The 7,080-nt window shown below is 40.3% G+C and overlaps 1 pseudogene; it reads left to right on the top strand.

Moving 5' to 3' along the window:
- The first annotated feature begins 4,775 nt into the window (after positions 1-4,775).
- Positions 4,776-5,625, top strand: LOC102830145 (annotated as a pseudogene).
- The last annotated feature ends 1,455 nt before the right edge of the window (positions 5,626-7,080 follow it).

The raw sequence follows: 7,080 nt of genomic DNA, 5'->3' as shown, positions 1-7,080 counted from the left end.
TTAATGACTTTTTGCTTTCTTCATGTATGATGTTTTTGATGTCATCCCACAATTCTTCTGGTCTTTGGTCTTTAATGTTTAATGTATCAAATCTGTTCTTCAGATGATCTCTAAATACAGGGGAGATATATTTGAGCACATATTTTGGCTCTTGTGGACTTGTTTTCATTTTCTTCAGCTTCAGTTTAAATTTGCATATGATTAATTGATGGTCTGTTCCACAGTCTGTCCCTGACCCTATTTTGACTGATGATATGGAGCTTTTCCATCTTCCATTTCCACAGATGTAGTCAATTTGATTTCTATGTATTCCATCTGGTGATGTCCATGTGTATAGTCATCTGTGATGCTGTCTAACGAAAATATTTGAAATGAACAAATCATTGGTTTTGCAGAGTTCTATCATGCATTCTCCAGCATCATTTCTATCACCAAGGCCATATTTTCCAACTCCTGGTCCTTCCTCTTCGATCCCAACCTTTGCATTCCAATCACCAATAATGAGCAATACATCTTGATTGCTTGTTTGATCAATTTCAGATTGAAGAAATTGGTAGAATTCTTCTATTTCATCCTGACTGGGTTTAATGGTTGGTGCATAAATTTGAATAATAGTGGTATTAACTGGGCTTCCCTGTAGGTGCATGGATATTATCCTATCACAGACAGCATTGTACCTCATGACTGATCTGGATATGTAGTTTTTGACGATGAATGCAACACCATTCCTTTTCAATTTGTCATTTGAGGCATAGTAAACCATGTGGTTATCAGATTCAAAATGGCCAATACCAGTCCATTTCAGCTCACTAAAGCCTAAGATATCAATAGTTATACATTCTGATAGCATAGTGGTTACGAATTGGGCTGCGAACCTTAAGATCAGTGGTTCAAAACTACCAGCTGCTCCGTGGGAGAAAGATGAGGCTTTCTACTCCCTTAAAGATTTACACCCTCGGAAACCCTGTACAGGGTCGCTATGGGTCGGAACCAACTCGATGGCACTTAACAACAACAACAATATTTCATTTTTGACAACTTCCAATTTTCCCAGATTTATACTTCGTACATTCCATGTTCTGATTTTCAATGGATATTTACAGCTGTTTCTCTTCATTTTGAGTTGTGCCCCATCAGCAAAAGAAGGTTCTGTGGGTTTTTCTCCCACAAGCTTAACTCCATTTACGTCAACTCTACTTTGAGGAGGCATCTCTTACCCAGTCGCATTTTGAGTGCCTTCCAACCTGAGGGGCTCATTTTCCGGCCCTGTATCTGACAGTGTTTCTCTGCTATTCATAAGGTTTTCAGCAGCTAAAGATTCTGAAGTAGTTTGTCCCTCTTTATTCTCAGTCTATCTTTGACTAGAAGCTCATCTGAAACCTGTCCACCATGGGTGACCCTGCTGGTTATTTAAAATACCGGTGGCACAGCCCTCAGAGTCACAGGAACTCGCAAGTCACCATAGTAAGACAGATAGATGAGTAGTGTCCATTTGGTTTTATGTCAAAACTGTCACTTTAAATTTTGAGGAGATCGGTGTGCATGCCTAAATTCACATATATCCTACCCTAAAACCACCTGAAAAACTGCCATGGCCCGTTGCCACATGGGAAATGCCTTAGGAACCACTTTCTGCTGATGAGCAAAAGGCTGCTTAGTTCGCAGATGACAGTTCCATGGTATATGGATAACATTAAATATAGAAAGATGCTTCATTAAGACCAGCTGATAGAGAGACCCTGATTGAAGATGATAAGAACAGGTCAGCTCAATGGACTAAATTGCATGCTATCTTCCTAGTTGTGGTTGAGCAGTTGGACAATGGTGAGGATTGGGTTTTTACTGACTCAGGAGCAATGGCTATATTATCAAGAAATGGGCAATGAAAAACTGAACTCTTAAAGGACATCCAGTTGGATTAACCTATGGAGAGCACTATTTAAAGGGTGCATAAAGTACAACATAAAAATGCTCCTCAGAAGAACACACTTTCTGGAAAAGAAGGTGAATGAAATCAGCAAGTGGATATGTTGATATGCTCCCTGTGATGGTCAATTGGTTTCATGAAATCAGTGGACATGGGTTGCTGCAGCAGTAGACAGATGGGCTGAATCTACTAGACAAATCCATCTTGTTCCCTCTGAGGCACAAAATTCTACAGAGGACTGCTCTGTTTGTCAGCCAGAAAAACAGAGATTGCAGATGCTCAAGGGGAAATGCCCTGCACACAGCGGAAAAACTGATTATATAGGACCAATTACACCTAAAGGAGCTCTGGTAGCATAGTGGTTACAAATCGGGCTGCAAACCACAAGGTCATCAGTTCGAACTACCAGCTAGCTATTCCGCAGATTAAAGATGAGACTTTCTGCTCCTGTAAAGATTTGCAGCTTCGGAAACCCTGTACAAGGTCGCTATGAGTTGGAACCGATTCCATGGAACCTAACAACAACACAACAACAACAACAAAGACACCAATGGTATCAGGTGGTTACAAATGGGTCCTCACAGGAACAGATAATTATTCTTGACTGGGCTTGACATATTCTGTAATCGATTTAGGTGCCAAAAACACCATTAAGTGATTAGAATAAAAGCTACTATACTAATTTGGGCCACCAAGTTATGTTTTTCAGACCAATGAACACACTTTATAGCCCAGAGGGTGCAATAGTGGTCCATGAAACCTCATATTAAATGCACATACCATGTTATATATTATCCTCAGAGTAATGGTTTGTTAGAGAATTGGAATAGTCAGTTAAAACATTGTTGTCTAAAACAGAGGTAATAAAAATATGAAGTGCTAGCTCACACACTATCATGAGTGTGTGCTCACACTCAACATGGAGGAGTCAAAGACAGGATCAAGACTGGATAGATTAGTGTTGCTTGGAGGGATCTGGGGAAGAAGGGATAGGGAAGAATGTCAGTGAAATTGCACAGTTCTTTCCAGATGCTACAGTCCCAGACCCAGGAGTGCAGCTGCGAGTACTAGAAGCAGGGGTATATAATTATAATTATAATTATATATCCCTGAATCTATATGCCAAAATTCACAAGGACCTGATTCACAAGGGATAAATTGTAACTTCGTCTTATCTGTTAAAATTGGGATTGACAGTGAGTAGTACCATATTGCCTATGTTCAAGATAGGCCACTAGTCTTGTATTTAACGTAGTACTTAACATAATCCTAAACATGACCACCAATTATCTGTCAGTTTGTCTTACTGTGGTGGCTTGTGAGTTGCTGTGATTCTGAAAGCTATGCCACCGGTATTTTAAATACCAGCAGGTTCACCCAGGTGGACAGGTTTCAGATGTGCTTCCAGACAAAGACAGACTAGGAAGATGGAGTGATGAACTACTTCTGAACATTTACTAACCAAAAACCTTATGAATAGCAGAGAAACACTGTCAGATTGTGTGCCAGAAAATGAGCCCCTGAGGTTCGAAGGCACTCAAAATGTGAATAGGAAAGAGCTGCCTCCTCAAAGCAGTTGATTGAGATGATGTGAATGGAGTAAAGCTCATGAGAGAAAAGCCTACAGGACCTTCATTTGCTGATGGGGCACAACTCAAAATGAAGAGAAACAGCTGTAAACATCCATTGAAAATTGGAACATGGGATGTACAAAGTATGAATCTGGGAAAGTTGGAAATTGTAAAAAATGAAGTAGAACTCATAAACATTGATATCTTAGGCATTGGTGAGCTGAAATGGACTGATCTTGGTCATTTTTAATCTGACAACCACATGGTTTACTATGCCTGAAATGACAAATTGAAGAGGAATGGTGTTGCATTCATTGTCAAAAAGAACATATCCAGATCAGTCATGAGGTACAATGCTGTCTGTGATAGGATAATATTCATGTGCCTACAGGGAAGACCAGCTAATACCACTATTATTCAAATTTACACACCAACCACTAAAGCCAGTGAGGATGAAATAGAAGAATTCTACCAATTTCTTCAATCTGAAATTGATCAAACATGTAATCAAGATGTATTGCTCATTACTGGCGATTGGAATGCAAAGGTCGGGAGCAAAGAGGAAGGATCATTAGTTGGAAAATATGGCCTTGGTGATAGAAATGATGCTGGAGAACACATGATAGAATTCTGCAAAACCAATGATTTGTTCATTTCAAATACCTTCTTTAGACAGCATAAGAGATGACTATACACATGGACCTCACGAGATGGAATTCATAGAAATCAAATTGACTACAACTGCAGAAAGAGATGATTGAAAAGCTCCATATCATCAGTCAAAACAAGGCCAGGGAAAGATTGTGGAACAGACCATCAATTACTCGTATTCAAATTCAAACTGAAGCTGAAGAAAATGAAAATAAGTCCATGAGAGCCAAATATGACCTTGAATATATCCCCCCTGAATTTAGAGACCATTTGAAGGACAGATTTGATACATTAAACACTAAAGACGGAAGACCAGAAGAGTTCTGGGATGACATCAAGAACATCATACAGGAAGAAAGCAAAAAGTCATTAAAAGAGAAAGCTTGGGCAAGGCAATCAGGTCTACAGTGTGCTGCTGCAGCTGCGGAACCACCAGGGCACCTCAGGATGCAGTGTGTGTTGGACCAGCTGTACAGCTAGGGGTAAAGGGAGGATTGGGACACACCAAGTGTGAAGGCCCGAGGCCGTACCGCTGTGTACCCACCCACTATCCTCTGACTTTAAGGCTGCTTGAACCCCTGGGTGTTTTTGTCTTGTCCCCACCACTTCCTGGGTCCTGGCCCAACATGATATTGACTAAAGTCTAGTACGATGAGATAGCCCAGTGTTTCGTGTCTGTGCTGCCTACCTGGCAGAGCCTGAGGAAGCTAAAGCAGAAGTTCCCCAGTCAATTGCAGGCCACTCTGCTGAGCATCTTCTCCCAGGAGTACTAGGAGCTTATTAAAAGAACACATGCCAAATATCATACTTTGGAAGCGTTTGAAAGTTATTACCAGAGGTACCTGAATGGAGTGGTGAAAAATGGAGCTGCCTCAGTGCTCCTGGAGCTGGTCAATGAGGTGGACTATGCACCCTCATTAATGGCTCGAATTATACTGGAGAGGTTTCTACAACAGCATGAGGAAACTCCACCCTCAAAGTCTGTTACAAATAGTATGCTGTGGGACCCTTCTCAGATTCCAGATGGAGTTCTAGCAAATCAGGTTTATCAGTGCATTGTGAACGACTACTGTTATGGACCACTGGTAGACTGCATCTAACATGCCATCTGTCATGAGCATGAAGTCTCATGCTGCTAAGAGACTTGCTTCTAGAGAAAAACCTGTCTTTCCTAGATGAAGATCAGCTCCAAGCAAAGGGTTATGACAAAACATCAGGCTTTATCTTACAAGTGCCAGTTGTTGTAGAAGGGCACATAATTCATTGGATTGAAAGCAAAGGCTTATTTGATGATGAATGTAGCCACCATGCCTACCTGCATGTCCAATTCTGGAGCTACTGGAATAGATTTGGACCTGGCTTAGTCAGCTGTTGGTATGGATTTATCCAGGAGATAGACTGTAACAGGAGAGGGGCATCTTGCTCAAAGCCTGTTTCCCTATGGACATTGTCACTTTATGCCATAGCATAGCTTGATCCCGAAGATCCTGAAAGAGAAGCTGGGAGGAAAAGGTGAATCCAGAAGCAATTTTACTTTCCTGCAGTATAAACTCCTGGTAACATCTGCCCTAAACTTCAGCTGAATTCTTGCTGCCTGTAGTCATCACACCACTACCTCGTTAGACAAACATATCATGAGTTTCTGTCTTCCTTCATCCTTTGCTGGTGTGAACAGCCAAGAACTACAGACACAACCCACTCATTATCAGCATTTCTGTCTCTGTCAAACAGTTAGTTTATAGATAGTCATGATCTTTCTTCATTCTGGGAGGTTTCTCCTTGTATACCGAACAAAAGAGAAAATGAGGAGACTGAAAGCTGTGAGTTTTCAGTTCCCCTCCCAGTTACCAAATCACCCTCCTATTTTCTCCCCTAAGGCTCCTTTCATTATCTCTCCCTCCTCCTTTCTTTCCAGACTCCCACATACCCAGTGTTGCATTAGAGTCTAATAGAATAATCTAGCACAAACCTAGAAAAGCTGAAATCAGAAACTAAATTTTCACTCTCACTGGCAGAGCTCCAATAGACCTAGATGGAGCTATACATTTATTTTGTCCAGTGTTTATGATTTCCTGGCTTCTGTGGCATTAAGCCAAGATGGAAAAAAAAAGTATGAGAAGTTCTTTTTACGATACTTACTTAAACTCCAAACATTTAACTTTTATCTAATTTAAAACTTAGTTACATCATGTTTGAGAGCCAAACACCTTCTTTGGGCCAAGGCCTAAAGAGAAGACAATTGAAGTTCAGTGAAGACAGTGATGATTTCATTTTTAATCAGGGTTGATTGTCAGTTTGCATATTACCCAGTAATTTTACCAAGTAAAATTGTTTTAAAAGCACATTTCTGTATACTGGTTTGTATCTGCTTTTTATACCAAATAATTATACAACAAATAATGTAGGCATTAGGAACGTTGAGCTTTAAGTGACTTCAGTGTCCAGAAAGAAGACTAACATGATTTTGTAATAAGTTAAGTAGGGAAGGTTTTGTATCGTTCACTGTAATTTATTCATTTTAAAAATATATACTGAAGAACAAATTTCAGTCTAAAGCAAAGCATCAGGACTCGGGTGGGGCTTCCATGACCTGGCAACACAGGTATGCGGGCTCGGGAGAAATTAGGGGCGGTATCACAAATTGGGGCCCCCGCCTGGTAGACAGGCATCTTTTGGGCAAACATAAAATATTAGAAGAGGATGGAAAACTCCCTAATACATTTTATGAAGCAAGTATAACCCTTATAACAAAACCAGGGAATGATGTTACTAAGAAAGAAAACTATAGACCAATATCCCTCATGAACATAGATGCAAAAATTCTCAACAAAATCCTAGCCGAGAGAATTCAGCAACACATCCAAAAGATAATACATCATGATCAAGTGGGATTCATACCAGGGATGCAAGGATGGTTCAACATTAGAAAAA

Source organism: Chrysochloris asiatica, unplaced genomic scaffold (assembly GCF_000296735.1).
Source record: "Chrysochloris asiatica unplaced genomic scaffold, ChrAsi1.0 scaffold00191, whole genome shotgun sequence".
Classification (NCBI taxonomy): domain Eukaryota; kingdom Metazoa; phylum Chordata; class Mammalia; order Afrosoricida; family Chrysochloridae; genus Chrysochloris; species Chrysochloris asiatica.
This window is presented reverse-complemented; position numbering and strand designations above follow the sequence as displayed.